We start from the raw sequence: 16,197 nt of genomic DNA on the forward strand, positions 1-16,197 counted from the left end.
AAGAAGTTGCAGCCAAGGCGGCTGGGGCCGTTTGAGGTAACACAGCAGGTGAACCCCATGGCATTCAAGCTCAAGTTGCCTGACAGCATGAAGATACACCCGGTGTTCCATACGTCACTACTCTCACCATACAGGGAGGGGCGGGTAGTCCCGGGGCGGGAAAGCAAAGTCACCACACACCCGCAGATAGAAGAGAGGGAACACCACAACCAGGCCACGGAAATACTCAATTCAAGGTGGCGAGGGCGCCAGGTGGAGTACCCGGGTCGGAAAACATGTGGGTTCCCGCGGAGGCAATCAATGACGGGTATCTTGTGGAGGAATTCCACTGCCTGTTCCCGGACAAGCCCAAACCACTAGCGAGATTCTGGGAGGAGCAATTTGGAACCACAGACGATGAGGAGGATTTTGTGGGTTTTTCTGCCTCCGAAGAGGAGGGAGGAGAGGCTTCGGAGGAAGAAGAATCAGACTGGGAGGCCCACCCCGCGGGGAGAGATCGGAGTGGGTGGGAAGCGGGTTTTGAATCCTCAGAGGATGGCGACAGCTCCGTCCGGGGATTCCCCGCATCGTCGGCCGAGGAAAGGGACGAAGTTGGATCAAAAGGTCGGGCCGGGGGTGAAGGGGGTCCTGGGGGGGAGGTGGATGTCAGGGAACTGACATCGGAGCCAGAGGCGGAGGCTAGGCTCTCAAGCGATGCTGGAGAAGGGCCCAGCAGGGGGAGAGGCAGCTCACCAGCTGGGGAAGGAAATCAGCGTAACACCAGGGATAAAGGGGGGCAGATGGGGGAATCGGCGAGGGGGCTCCTGGACTCCTCGCCAGAGATCAGCGAGGAGAGCACGGGTCCTCCGCTACCCACACCCTCCCTGCGCAGAAGACTTCCACGCAGGGAGAGTAGGAGGAGACTTGGAGTCAAACAACTTTTATGCTGGAAAAGGTTTAAGAAACGCCCACTGACGGATTCTGCTAGCGACTGAACAGCCACAAAGTGTAGGGCTGTCCAGACAGAAAAGGTTTAACAAGGCAACCTAGCCAGGAGTGGCACCAACTTGCGCACGAGCAACCCCTACATTTATGACAGAAAAGGAGTGTGTGTGTTTTTTAATTGAATTTGTTATTATATATTATAAACTGCATGATGGTAAGAGAGCTTTCTCAACAGTTTACAAAAATATACAACAGAATATTAAAATGATTGATGAAACACAGTTAAAAGCAGGTATTTAAAAGTCAGCAGTGGTTAAAAAGATGTAAATCGCATGCAGCTTCTACGTGTTCAGATGGGCTGGCCCTAACAAAAATGTTTTGAGCAGTTGCCAGAAAGAGTACGCTGAGAGCACCTGCCTGCTGTCAGTCTGCAGGGAGCTCCAAAGTGTGTGTGCAAAAAATGGAAAAACTGGGGGAGGGGGGGCGGACGTTTTCCCCCAGTTTTTTTCTAAAGCCATTTTTTAAAGGAAAAATTGAGGGGGGAAATAGTGTGTGGAACGTTCAAACTATATCAGACTATATCAAACTATTCCCCCCCCCAATTTTTTAGGAAAATCAGCTTTGGGGAAAAAATGGAAATAGCCTGGTTTCCCCCACCCCCCAATTTCTCCGGGGTTTTTTCCAGGCCTTGCCATCTCTAGCTGGGTGTCGTAAAGGGACTTGTTGCTGGTGCGTAAAGGGACTTGGCTGTGAATGGACCCCAATCTCTGAGTGGTTATAGATCCTAGGGTTTCCAGGAACATACCTAGCCACGGGGCAGTGAACACTGTGGTTTCTTTATGATCTATGGTTTTTGGTGGAGGAGCTCACAGTATGAACACCCCAGAAGGTCTTGCTTCTCCTATAATCAAAGCCTTGGCATCAAACACATTATTATTATTATTATTATTATTATTATTATTATTATTATTATTATTAATATACTGCCCTATACCTGGAGGTCTCAGGGCGGCTCTCAGAACAAAATCAAAACCACAAAATATATATCGTATTTTTCGCTCTATAGGACGCACTTTTTCCCTCCTAAAAAGCAAGGGGAAATGTGTGTGCGTCCTATGGAGTGAATGCAGGGGGGAGGCAGGCGGGAAAAGCCCCCAAGAGCCGCACACAAACTCTGCGCAGCTCTTGTGGGCTTTTCCCCAGGAGGGAGAAGGCACTGACTGGCTGCATCAGTCCTTTCCCCCACCTCCTAGAAAAGCCAGCAGAAGCCGTGCGGCCCCTTTAAAGAGCGCGCAACTTCTGCAGGCTTCTGTGGGAGGTGGGGGAATTCCCCCACCTCGTAGAAAAGTCTGCAGGAGCCGTGCACCCTTTAAAGAGCGCACCGCTCTTGGGGGCTTTTCCCCAAGGAGGGACAAGGGACTGACTGGCTGTGTCAGTCCCTTCTCCCTCCTCGCAGAAAAGCCCGCAGGAGCCGTGCGCTCCTTAAAGGGTGCGTGGCTCCTGTGGGCTTTTGCAGGAGATGGGGAAATTCCCCCACCTCCCGCAAAAGCAGGGAGAAGGTCTGGGAGAAGCGCACAGGCTGTCTGCAGTCTGTCCACTGCTCCCAGAGCGAGGGGGGGTGTCATATTTTTTCCCCTTGATTTCCCCCTCTGAAAACTAGGTGCGCTCTATGGTCAGGTGCGCCCTATGGAGCGAAAAATACGGTAATCAAAACAAAAACAAAAACCCAATACCACCCAAACCCCACATTTTAGAAGGGTATGGGATCAAGCAGAGATCTCAGTATCAGGCTTCTGCCTTCTTCTAGCCCAGCTGTCACATTCAGCTCTGGCCTTTGTCTTTTGCACCATCAACCAAGTAAGGGAGCAGACCACACCCGTTTGCAATCTAGCACAGAGCCATTTCCTTTGTTACCTTAAAGGCCCATGTTTAGAGGGCCATCACCTCACCGGGAAACTAGCCTGGCTATTCCAGGAATTGAATCCATGGTGGACCCAGGATTTAAAAGGGGGCTCAGGCGTGCAGCCCACCCCTAAAAAACGCGTAATGTTACTGGTAAATTTTATGGGAAGCAATGCATATGTAAACCAATCACTTGTTGTTGTTGTTGTTTAGTTGTTTAGTCATGTCCGACTCTTCGTGACTCCATGGACCAGAGCACTCCAGTCACTCCTGTCTTCCACTGCCTCCCGCAGTTTGGTCAAACTCATGCTGGTAGCTTCGAGAACACTGTCCAACCATCTTGTCCCCTTCTCCTTCTCCTTGTGTCCTCCATCTTTCCCAACATCAGTGTCTTTTCCAGGGAGTGTTCTCTTCTCATGAGAAGACTTTTACTTTTACCACGATCACTTTTACAGTCATACCTCGGGTTGAATGTGCTTTGAGATGAGCGCGTTCGAGTTGCACTCCGCGGCAACCCGGAAGTAACGGAGCACATTACTTCCGGGTTTCGCCGTTTGCGCATGCGCAGACACTCAAAATGACATCACACGCATGCGCAGAAGCACCGAAATGTGACCCGCGCACGCGCAGACGCGTGGACACAGGTTACGTTTCCTTCTAGATGCAAACGGGGCTCCAGAATGGATCCCATTCGCATCTAGAGGTACCACTGTACTATGTTATAAAATCCTCAAGGGCTTACGATCACAGATCCTCTGAAGAGCCCTCTCCCTTCCTGCTGTTTCCAGCTGGTATAATAATAATAATAATAATAATAATAATAATAATAATAATAATATGTAATAATAATAATATTCAGAAGCATCACTGCCTCCAACAGCAGAGGCAGAGCATGGCCACCATGGCTTGTAGCCACTGATAGCCTTTTACCTCAGTGAATTTGTCTAATCTTTTAAAGCTGTCCAAGTTGGGGGCCATCCCTCAATGCGCTGTGGCGAAGAAGTAATGTAACATTAATGTTAAAAATCACCAACAAAAATGAAAAGATGCAGATAATAACCCAGAGTTCAGATCATAACAATCTCCAGCAACACCAGCAAAGGCACTGGGTAATTACAGTAGTATATTTGAATGTTGAAATGTCATCCCTGTTGAAGTCTGCCTGAGCTCAGAGGGAATTCTATAAGAAGAAGACCATAAAGTGGGAAGAGAGGAATTGGCAAATCTGACAAACCTTGCCTTTTTTTGTAACATTCCTATCTTTTCTATGGAGCTCCCGATATTATCACCATACTCCCCAATTTTATAACACTTCTCATCGTTTTCTATCAAGAATTTTCCCAGCCTAAAAGTGTCTCTTTGGGATATTGCGGTGGGTGGGTGGCTTTCCGTTTATTGCTGAGTCAGTCCACCCTAGCCCAATATGAACCATTACCCCACACAGTTACTTCCACCAACGGCTTTCTATTATACTGGCAGCACTTGTGTTCTGCTTTGGAATAAATCTGGAATATGGCTTAATTCATATTTGCCAAATGCTGTTTTATTTAAACAAACAAACAAAAACACAAACAGCCATGTGTTTGTGTACTTGCGCATAAATAAAATATTAAAAGAGCATGGTTTCCACGTGGTTTCGATTTCTGTACCTGTTCAGCAGATGTCACCAGATTGCGGTCCCTTTCAGCACTCCAATTCTATGATTCTGTCACCTCCTTGTCCTTGGGCTCCGGAAGTTTGGCCCCTTCGCCGTCCCGTAGTTGGCGCTGGGCGGGCACTACAATTCCCAACATGCTCCGGGCGAAGGCAGACCGGCGTGCCTGGGAACGTCGCCAAGTCCTTTGCATATTGTGTATTTCGAGATGCAAGATGGGAGGGTCTTTTTAATTCCTGCTAGCTAGACGAGAAGTCGGCCCCCCCCCCTCCATAAAGGCGCGAGTTTGCAAGACGCTGTTGGGCTAGAAACCTGGTGAAATCGCCGGCCTGGGAATCTCCTCCGGAGGCGACCAAGTAAGACTTTTGGGGGTTATTTTTTTTAGGCGGGCTGCGGGGAAACGGCTGGGGAGACTAAACAATGCAAGACTCGAGCGGCTTCAGCCTGGTTTCATGGAGCATTTGCCCCCTCTTTATTTTGCGCGGCCTTTATTTAAAATAAAATACTATTTTAAAAAATAAAAATAGATTTAACAGGGCGCTACCCCTCCCGGAAAAATGCAAGATCGCCAGTAGTTTTGAGATGCGAGGAAGGAGGGAGGGACGTTGGGCCAAACGGGCTTTAGCATCCCATCGATTTTAACGCGAAAACGATTTGAAGGCGCTCAGATCTTTGCCGCTGAAACCGACAAGCCTTTTTCTTTTTATGTGGCTGAATCGGTCCCCTTGTTTCTTTGTGTGTGTGTGTGTGTCTCTCGGAGAAGGCGCGAGCAGCGCGGGAGGGCGGGTAAAAATAGGATTTTATTTTGCTTTGGTGTTTTTTTTCCTTTGCGGAAAAACCCCAGAGGATTTTCCTTTGCGGAAAGAAAGGCGCTCACTTGCCATACTAATTTGTTTCTCGCGATTTCCCTTTTAGAAACGGCTACGTTAAAGGAGTAGAAAGCTTTGGGAGCACATAAAATGGCGCGCGCGGGGTAGGAAAGAAGGAAACTGACACCCACGTGACACTGCCGTGCGAAGGCTGACCTAATTTTCTGGAACCTTCCCTACGCTGTAATTCATATTTGCTGTAAGCCGCCCTGGGACTATCTGGCGAAGGGCAGGTAATAAACATTATTATTACTACTACAGCAACTTGTATTAGTAGTGATCATCATATTAAACACTTGAATAGGAACTTGAAGGCTGTTCTTTGCAAGCTTGCATCTGAGGGGCTCGGTTATGTGAGGGATCAAACCTGCAAATGGCGTCATCAACATCATGCTCTAACCAACCGAGGTTCCTCCTAAATATCAGGAGCTTGAGAACCAAGATGCTGGATTAGGTGAGCCAGGGCTCTTAAGACTTACTTCTGAGTAAACAAGTAAAAGATGGCAATTCATATCCATAGCTAAGTTTGCAATCCTAAGCATACCCACAGGAGAATGTTCAACATACTGTATTTATATCCCGCTTTTACCCGCACCCCGGGACTCGAGGAGACATAACACAAATTAAAACGGCACAGATAAAATACAGAAAGCTAAAAACTCGTAAAAGATCATCGGTATACAATAATTGCACAGATAAAAGGAAAAAGCTAAAAACTCGTAAAAGATCATCGTAATAATAATAATACGATGATAGTAGTAATAATAATACCTTTAGTGTCAGTGTACAACCAGTGTACATTGGTACCTCTGGATATGAACGGGATCCATTCCGGAGCCCCGTTCACATCCAGAAGCGAACACAACCCGTGTCTGCGGGTCGTGATTTGCTGCTTCCGCACATGCGTGTGACGTCATTTTGGCGTTCTGCGCATGTATGAGCGGCAAAACCCAGAAGTAACGCATTCCGTTACTTTCAGGTCGCCGCGGAGCGCAACCCGAAAGCACTCAACCCGAAGCACATTTAACCCAAGGTATGACTGTACAATGTTACGTGGGTTAAACCAGAGTCAGACTTGCCGATCAGAAGGTCGGCGGTTCGAATCCCCGCAACGGGGTGAGCTCCCATGGCTCTGTCCCAGCTCCTGCCCACCTAGCAGTTCGAAAGCACGTCAAAGTGCAAGTAGATAAATAGGTACCGCTCCGGCGGGAAGGTACGGTGTTTCCATGCGCTGCTCTGGTTCGCCAGAAGTGACTTAGTCATGTTGGCCACATGACCTGGAAGCTGTACGCTGGCTCCATCAGCCAATAAAGCGAGATGAGCGCCACAACCCCAGAGTCAGTCACGACGGAACCTAATAGTCAGGGGTCCCTTTACCTTATACAATACTTGCACAGATTTTTTAAAAAGCTAAAAACTCGTAAAAGATCATAGGTAAAAAGTAACTACAGTCATGGGTAAAGGGGACCCCTGACCATTAGGTGCAGCCGTGACTGACTCTGGAGTTGCAGCACTCATCTCGCTTTATTGGCCGAGGGAGCTGGCGTACAGCTTCCGAGTCATGTGGCCTACAGTCATACCTCGGGATAAATACACTTCAGGACAAGTATTTACGGGTCGCGCTCCGCAGCGACCCGGAAGTAACGGAGCGCGTTACTTCCGGGTTGCGCTGCTCGCGCATGCACAGACGGTCAAAATGATGTCATGCGCAGAAGCGGGCGAAATGCGCCGTCGCGTCTTCCGTTCAGTATGCGAACGGGGCTCCAGAACGGATCCCGTTCGCATCCCAAGGTACGACTGTAAATCATGATCTTTTACGAGTTTTAGCTTTTTGTCTTTTATCTGTGCCGTTTTAATTTGGGCTAAGTCTCTTATGGAATCAAAAGAGTACAGTAGATGATCGGGTTGCGAACGTGATCCGTACGGGATGCACGCTCGCAACCCGCAGCGTTCGCAACCCACGTCCGCGCATACGCGGGTTGCAATTCGGCGCTTATGCGCAAAGCGTGATTTTGCGATTCAGCGTGTGCGTGACTGCCGAAACCCAGAAGTAACTCGTTCCGGTACTTCCGGGTTTCGGCAGTCCGCAGCCCAAAAAAACGCAACCTGAAGCGGACCCAACATGAGGTATGGCTTTATTAAAAACGAATCTAGCAACATAAAGATACTAGAAACAGCACAGCACTATTAAAAGCCCTTTCCTTAAAAAAACAGTTCATTCCTAACGGCTTGTTGGAATAAAACAGTCCTCGCTTGCGGGCGGAAGGACAAAAAGGAGGGAGCCAGTCTACCTTCTCGAAGAAGGGTGCTCCAAAGTCTGAAAGCATCCTGCGTCCCCACAAAGTGTGCCGTTAAGCAGAGCTCACCCGTTCATGAGACGAGGTGAAGTGCCCACCCCAGGCAGCACATGGGCTGCCGAGAGGGAGGTGTTCCAGTGCGCAGTGTTGCTCCCCCCCGGCGGAGAAGCTGAGCGACACAGATGAGTGCTCTGGCTCCTGCCAAGTTCAGTGAGAGCTGGGGTGCAGCGGTGGGGCAAGCGAAGGAGATGGCAATTCCCGTTTCACCACAAGTGGCAAAATGGATCTGGCCGCCCCTGTCTGTAAGGGTGGTGGAACTGGGAGAAGGGCGTCCTGAGTTTCCACAGGTTTATAAGGGAGAATACGGTCTTTCAGATAGCACTGCCCAGCTGAGGATGGGGGTGGAAGTAGTACCGTGATTCTCCTCCTTCTTTCCGCCTCTCGGGTCAGATCTGGATCTGACCCAGGACCGGAGCTGCTGCGGGTGGGTGCGAGTTGCGCGCTGGAGCCAGGCCCAGTGAGGGAGCCTGGGGTGCGTGCCTGGATTTGCCCCCTCTAAAAAATGTGCCCAGGGCTGCGCAGCCCTACCCCCCCCCCCAATGCTATGCCGCTGCCTGGGCCTGTGTGCATTTTGTTTTTTAGGGAATATAGCTAAGCATGTGCTATAAAAGGCAAGTTTAGTCCTTTTGAATTAACTGGTTGTTGTTTAAGCAATGTGGTTAGCATTGAACTGCCTGCAAAATTGAAGGTTTTTCTAAATCAAAGGCCATTCAGTGGTAGAGTAGACACTTTGCATGTAGAAACTCCAAAATTCAATCCCCATCAAACTATATAATATTTTTTTCCCTCCTGATGTTTCACTGGAGCATTTGTTTTCAGTGTTAAATTTACTTAAAATGTTTATTCTAAAACGTTTGTAGCTTGCAGTTCAAACCCCTGAGGATTTGGTAGCTTTGATGAAAGCTTGTTGCGTTCTGTATGCAGATAGCTAGAGGCTCATAAGGCTTCAGAACATAATTGTGCCTTGATTAGTGAGCGGCCATTTTGCAACGGACTTAGTGAGCGGCCATTTTGTGACTGGCTGACTCAGAGCAAGTTGCTTTCTGGCAAGCTCCTGCCTTTCGGCTCTTGGCAAGGAATACAAGAGATAACTCTGATTAAGGAAAAAGAAAACTAGGTGGGGAGAAACATTGCTGCCTTTTGTGGACTTTTGTAATCCCTCTTATCTCAAGTATTCAGCTGTACGACAGGCTGATTAATAGGCAGAGCACACTGGAATTTAATTTGTTTTTCCTATCATCTTACGAATCAGGTTTAAGATCATTTTGTTTTTTCAGTGTTTGGCACAATCTTGGCTCTTGTTTCAGGGATAGCAGATCCTTTCTTCAAAGATTTTGGGTTCTGGACGGTTAATAAATATCTTGAAAAGCTGCTTGCTTTTACAGAGTAAGCATTTCCTGGCTGGCCTTTGAAGCTGATCTTCATTCCTCATGTACTGCTGTAGCATCTCCAGAAGTTGTTTCAAGTTTGTGGTTCAAAGCACTCAGCTACAACAGGGATGGGCAGGCTCTAGACCCATTGATGTGGGCTCCCCCCCCCCCCGCATACACATAATTGCCTAAAATGGGGAGTTGCCTGTATTGGCTCATCTGATGGAAGGGGAATCTTCCTCGTGTGAGACAGTCCCAGAGGGTTTCCTTGCTGTATTGATTGGTGGCTTTCTCAGAGCATTTAGATCAGGCAAATATCATTGTCATGTTTGGGCTGTGATTCCTAGACATCTTGATTACTGGTGTTGGTTTTGTGTACAGTGGTAACCCCGGTTACGAACGGAATCTGTAACCGAGGTGCCTGTTCTGCGCATGTGCAAGTGGCAAAAACATCCGGTTTCGCCGCATTCACAACCCAAAGTTTATGTTACCCGAATGTAACGTAACCCGAGGGTCCACTATAGTTTTTTCTGTGTGTGTCTATATGCTGCTCTTTTTTCTCTAGGGTGGCTTTTTCCAGGAGTAGACTGGTTGGTTCGTGGACTTCGCCTGGGGCCCAGTGGCTGCATCACGTATGGTAGTCAAGTGAGAGACAGGCAAACAAACATACCAACCAACAAACAAGACACATAAAGGAATCAACAGGTAATCATACATGACTCAGATGGGGTGGGACCAGAGAGGGTGGCAGGAGCAAATTACACACGCACAAAATAACAACAATAACAATAATTTATACCCTGGTCATCTGGCTGGGTTTCCCTAGCCACTCTGGGCGGCTCCCAGCAGAATACAGTCATACCTTGGGTTACAGGCACTTCAGGCTGCGTTTTTTTGGGTTATGGACCCGCCGAAACCCGGAAGTACCAGAACGGGTTACTTCTGGGTTTCGGCGGTTGCGCATGCGCAGAAGCACAAAAGTGCCGAATAGCAACCCGCGTGTGCGCAGACGCGGTGCTGCGGGTTGCGAACGTGCATCCCGCATGGATCACATTCGCAACCTGAGCGTCCACTGTATGAATAATAATTAAAAAAGGATAAAACACTACACATTAAAAACTTCCTTTAGATGTATAGATCTAGATATATGGGGGAAAGGGTAGGTGCACGTATGCATGTGTAAAAAAGTTAAAATAATTCTTTTAAAAAATATTTTTTTTAGAGGACCTGGACCTCTATTGGGGCTGGGCAGTGGGGTCAAGGACATGATTTTCACCCAAATCAGCTGTCGCCTCAGCTGGTCTGGGGGCCAAGGAGCCTGTCAGTGGTGGTTGCTACTCTTGCACTTCATTGAGGGGAGAGATGGCAAGTGCGCTGATTAGCTGGTGAGCAGCATTTCTTGACCTGCGAACCCAGCCCTCTTGGGTTTAGAAAAAAGAAAGGGGAAACGGGGAAAGGAATTTGGGGTGGGGGGAGAGGAAAACCAAAGAAAGCAATAGGCTGAGGGGAATAAGACTCACGCGAACAGCATGTGGCTCATCCCTGCCTATAGATCCAGCCTTCCTGGCGGGGCAGCCGCCACCAACCTCTATGGCGCTCTCCCCCCCCCCGCAGGTTGGGGGAGGGAAAGAAGGGAAGAAAGAAAAGGATGTATAAAACTGGTCCGTTGGCACACGGTCCTCCGCCGCTCTGGCTCCTCCGGCGGGGCGACTGCCACAGACCATTCCACACACACCCTTCTGCAAGGCATACCAGGCCAGAGGGCAGTGTGTTTCGGGGTCAAAGAGAATATGGGTGTGGGACAGAGGTCGTTCCCAGTGTCCAGCCTCATGGGAGTCGGAACCCCAAGCTGTTGTGTGACTTCACTCCCCTAGCGTTTGTGGGTGCTCGTAAGTCCCATTTGTACCAAGGGATGGATTGGGTTTCACCCCTTTTACCCCTCGTTTGATTTGTGGTTTTTGGCGCGGTTTTACACCTGGGATGTTGGGTGATGTGGGAAAATCTGGCAACTTCTCTTCAGTCTTTCCCAAGGTAAAAAGAATAAGTTCCAGTTTTCAGGCTAGTTCAGACACAGATACATTGGGATACATAGAGACGTGGGTGGTGCTGTGTTCTAAAGCACTGAGTCTCTGGGGCTTGCCAATCAGAAGGTTAGTGGTTCAAATCCCCGCGATGGGGTGAGCTCCCGTTCTATCCCAGTTCCTGCCAACCTAGCAGTTTGAAAATACTCCAGTGCAAGTAGATAAATAGGTACCGCTGTGGTGGGAAGGTAAACAACGTTTCCATGAGCTCTGGCTTCCGTCACGGAGTTCCGTTGCGCCAGAAGCGGTTTAGTCATGCTGGCCATATGACCCGGAAATCTGTCTACAGACCAATGCTGGCTCCCTTGACCCGAAAACGAGATGAGTGCTGCAACCCCATAGTTGGATTTGACTGCACTTAACCATCCAGGGGTCCTTTGCTGTTATCTTTTTACAGAGGGATCAGGGATGACTCACACCCCGGCCATCACCTCTTTAATCTTATACCCTCAAGCAGGAGACATAGAAGTATAATCAGCTGTACCAACAAGCTAAAAAATCGCTTCTATCCTTGGGCTGTTAGGCTGTTGAATGGAAAATAACATAGCGCAACTGACTTCTGAGGTGGTGTGTTGTGCAACAAGCACCCAGAGTGCAATGAGATTGAGTGTTTGTGGGAGGGGGAAGGCTCGTTTAATTTCATTGTACGGTCATAAAGTAAAGGTAAAGGGACCCCTGACCATTAGGTCCAGTCGTTACCGACTCTGGGGTTGTGTCTCATCTCGCTTTATTGGCCAAGGGAGCCAGCGTACACCTTCTGGGTCTTGTGGTCAGCATGACTAAACCGCTTTTGGCGAACCAGAGCAATGCACGGAAATGCCGTTTACCTTCCCACCAAAGCGGTGCCTATTTATCTACTTGCACTTTGACGTGCTTTCAAACCGCCAACCTTCTGAGAGCAAATCCTAGGCTCTGTGGTTTAACCCACAGTGCCACCCGCATCCCATTGTACATTCATACCTTGGGTTAAATGTGCTTCAGGTTGAGTGCTTTCGGGTTGCGCTCGGCGATGACCCGGAAGTAACGGAATGCGTTCCGTTGCTTCCGGGTTTTGCCACTCGCACATGCACAAAATGATGTCACACGCGGAAGCGGCGAATCATGACCCGCAGAGGCGGGTTGCGTTTGCTTCTGGATGTGAAGCTGTCAGCTTCTTTGGTGATTACTCATAGCTGAGTAAGATTGTCTTCCACGAACACGGTCCGTAAGTGACTGTGGAGGCCAGTTCTGGATTCACACATCCTTCCACAGTGGGGACATGAGTTTCTGGGCTGGAGTTGGTCTTTTTTTTAAAAAAAATTTTTTTTTAATTAAAATTCCAGTTAACAAACCAATCATATCACATTAATTCCAAATTACACCAATACATAATAAACTCCAAATATTTAACCGAATTTTAAATTTTTGTTGGGGGTTCCCATGCTTCGAGTTCAGAAAGGATCCAATCATCTCATATTTCTGCTGCTTTGATGTTCACAAGTCCCATCTTTCCATCTCTTTATTGTTTTTTTGTTTTTTTTAAATTTTTATTAGGATTTTCTCATTTTTTAAGACAAACACACAAAAACAAACATCAACATTACACACAAAAAACACATATAATTTCAAAATCTTATTTTCCTAACCACTTTCCCAGACTTCCCCCACCTCCCCTTCTTGCATCCCCATTCAAAATTTAGCCCAGCAAGTTCTTTATACCCAAATTAATCCCTTATTAATATTTTATTTAAATCATCTTAATTAACCATTTTCAAACTTCTGTACCTTATTTTAATACCCACGTCAACCTCTTTTTCTAAGATCGATCCACATTCCCTTTCACGAAATTCCCAATTATATATATTTGCAAAAAATCTTAACAAATAAGAGCATATACTTGTGACCCTTTGGATTCTAAAGCTCCTCCCCCCCTCCCCCGGTTTTGATCCCCCAAAAATTGTCCTTCTATCTAACAGTTCTCAGCCTGGATCTATCACGTCCGAGGCCTTTAAATCTCTTTCAGTCCCTTTCAGCCGGTTTTGTTGACAGTCCTTTATGTTGAACATCCAATCTCGGAGCATCTTCGACCCAAAAGGGTCCAATTTTTTTCCAACCAGTCCTCCGTGTTCAAAAGAAGAGTCCAGATCTTGCTTCTTGTTCTTTCCAAGTCCAAATACCCCAAATGCCTCAAACGTTCCAATTTTCACCTTAGCCAAATTTGTAATCCATAAGTCTCTCGGACTCCCCATGGGGAAAAACCCCCACTCTTCATTCTCAATTTCAATTTCAAACCAAATTTTTGACATCCGAACTTTATCTTCCATATATCCTGACCTTGGAGGCCTCTGGTTGTCCTTTTTCACTTGCGTCATTTCTGCTCCTTCTTCACATTCCTCCAAAACAGCACATCTATCTTGCTTCCCAGCTGTAGATTCTTCTTGTGTCAGGTCCACCACTTCAGCAGAGTTGTTTATTTTAAAATTCAAGATTGTCAGATTCGTAGCCATAACAGAGCTCTGCTCTTGCAGCTTTCCCAGAAGTTCAAAGACCCTATTCAACTCCACTTGTAATTTTCCATCTGCAGCCATTGTAATGTTCCAAATCCCCTCTAGAGGGATTTTGGTTACTAAGTGTTCTTTTTCCAACAATCCGGATATTTTGTTATTGTTGCCACTCTAATTTTAAAAGCTTACAGTCCAATGTATCAAAAATAACCGACACAAATGACAAAAAACAGAATTTCTTGACTTTGACAGCTCAGTTGACAGCTGTCAAACTCTGTAAATATCTTCACAGGCTCCCTCGCGGGTCACTCCCGGATCGGGGGGGGGGGTTGCACTTCAACTCTAAAGATCAGTTCAAATCCTCCAGCAGTAAACTTATAAGTCCAAATCGTGGAATTAAGAATTTTATCTCAAAAAGAGAAAGACAGTCTCTCGATCTTAGTTGTTTAATTCTTGCTTTAGATTGCCTGCAAGGGGGGGAGGCGGACTTCCTTTTGGCACCTCCCCCAGTCGTACCCAATTCAATTAAAGAAATTTTTAGTTCCAAATTCCAAATTCCGTATTACTCACGGGTTGTTGCAATTTAAGTCCAGATATTCAAGGAAAGAAGTCAGCGCTCTCCAGCCATGGCTTGCGGCTTCACTCCGTGGAAGAAGCGGTCTACTCACAGCACCACGCCATTCCCCGCACCCTCTCCAAAGCCTTTAAAAAGGCTTCTTTGTGGGTCGGGGGGGCGCAAATGGTGCCTGCCGAGTCACCAGGTCCACAGGCATCCGCGCCTGTGGTTTCTAAGGGTCCCCGCGTCGCCGCCGCGGCAGGACCCCTCCTCCACCGAGCCGATTCCCTCCGGAGCTCGGAGGGAATCCGCCATTAGCTGGTCGCACCAACCCGGAAGTCCACGGTCTCCTTTTTCCATCTCTTTATTGTTATCCTTTACAAATCCCGTCATCCAATCCTCTTGTTGTTATCATTTGTTCTTAGTAACCTCTGAGTTATCTCCACAAGCGAGTTGAAGCAAACATTATTATAGTCCTGTGTGGGTTTTCACGCTGATCCAAAAGTCCTATTCAAACAGCATGCGGCACCATTTCAACAGTTCCCATAAATTACAGTCTAAGCATCTGCTCATTAACTTTCCCAGACCAGTTGCTCCATAAATCGGCCTTTCCAGGGGAGTTGTAGCCAATTCAGCCGTGGAATTCAGATATGATAACAAAAACCGTAGCATTTCTCCCCCTTTGACTGTAAATCTTGCAACCAAGTCTGTCTCATAATGGCGGTTCCCAATTAGAACTGCGTTACACCAAAAGCCTTTCATCTCCTTTGCAGATCTTCTGCAAAACAAAGCCTTTGGTTAATTTTGTTTCCACACAGTTTATTTTCCCATCTCACTTGCTATCAATCATGTGGTGGTTCTTCTTGGGGGGGTTGTTAGGTAAATCATATTGAAAAAGAGAAAAGTTCCCCCCCTTTCCGATCCGTTTCAACATACCGACATAGCTGTGCTTCTTTGATGTAGTCTTCTGTTTGGTCCAACCCGTCACTCAGCTTCTCAGTGGTCGATTTAATTAGCAATCAGTACAGCCTTTCCTTCGCTCAAAACATGTGCATTTACTCTTGTCCAATCTTGAGCAATGCAACTAGGATCGCCATTAGAAGTAGTGTCCAGGAGATCCAAAAACTCACTCGAGGGCTTTCCGTCCAGTGCCCCCCTTCCTTCTTTCAAACTCGAGGGTAATTTATTGGCAACCGCGGACGAGGCAGCATTTTCCCATCCCCTGGGAAAATTCGGGAGGCCAATTTACTCCCATCATTAGCCTCTTAATTACCTTGTGTGAGCCGGAGAGATGGTATTGTCGGCCATCTTCCAAAGTGCCCCTAGCGCCCCCCCCTTCCGGGCTGGAGTTGGTCATGGTGAGGGTTTGCTAAGTGTGCCTTTCTCTTAGCATGTTTCTCCCTTTTGTCCTGAATTCAAGTAACTGACACCTTTGCTAAAAGACTGTCTTACAATTGAAGCGTTCACAGGCCAGTGTTTCCAAGTTGTTGGTCTTTATACTACATTTTTAAAGATTGGCCTTGAAATAGTCTTTAAACCTCTTGTTTTTGCCACCAGCATTTCGCTTTCCATTTTTGAGTTGGGAATAGAGTAGTTTTGGAAGACGATAATCAGGCATCCACACAACATGACCAGTCCAACAAAGGTGATGTGGAAGAATCATTGCTTCGACACTGGTGATCTTTGCTTTTTCCAATACAGTGGTAACTCTGGATGCGAACGGGATCCGTTCCGGAGCCCCGTTCGCATCCTGAAGCGAACACAACCCGTGTCTGCGGGTTGCGATTCACCGCTTCTGCATGCGCGTGACGTTATTTTGAGTGGATGCGCGAGCGCCACAACCTGGAAGTAACGCGCTCCATTACTTCCGGGTCGCCTGGGAGTGCAACCTGAAAATGCTTAACCTGAAGCTACTTCAACCTGAGGTATGACTGTACACTGGCATTAGTTCGCTTGTCTTTCAAAGTGATGTGTAAAACTTTTCGGCGACACCACTGATGG

At 47.5% G+C, this 16,197-nt stretch overlaps 2 protein-coding genes across 6 annotated transcripts in view; one reads left to right on the forward strand and one right to left on the reverse strand.

Annotated features, from left to right (window-relative positions):
- LOC308580409 (uncharacterized protein) overlaps nt 1–4,556 on the reverse strand; it is an 83,189-nt gene extending 78,633 nt beyond the window's left edge. Inside the window, exon 1 of one of the 3 annotated variants that reach the window (XM_081181970.1) lies at nt 4,476–4,556. The gene's annotated coding sequence lies outside the window, so the exon portion shown is untranslated. The remainder of the gene's footprint in view (nt 1–4,475) is intronic. The other 2 variants (XM_081181969.1, XM_081181972.1) reach the window with 2 other exon arrangements.
- A 111-nt stretch (nt 4,557–4,667) lies between these two features.
- LOC308580351 (uncharacterized protein) overlaps nt 4,668–16,197 on the forward strand; it is a 55,855-nt gene continuing 44,325 nt past the window's right edge. For 2 of the 3 annotated variants that reach the window (XM_081181763.1, XM_081181765.1), the window contains exon 1: nt 4,668–4,836. The gene's annotated coding sequence lies outside the window, so the exon portion shown is untranslated. Of the gene's footprint in view, nt 4,837–5,478; nt 5,583–16,197 lie in introns of those variants that run through there. The other variant, XM_081181764.1, reaches the window with a different exon arrangement.

Source organism: Podarcis bocagei (genome assembly GCF_964188305.1).
Source record: "Podarcis bocagei genome assembly, chromosome: 2".
In the NCBI taxonomy this organism is placed as follows: domain Eukaryota; kingdom Metazoa; phylum Chordata; class Lepidosauria; order Squamata; family Lacertidae; genus Podarcis; species Podarcis bocagei.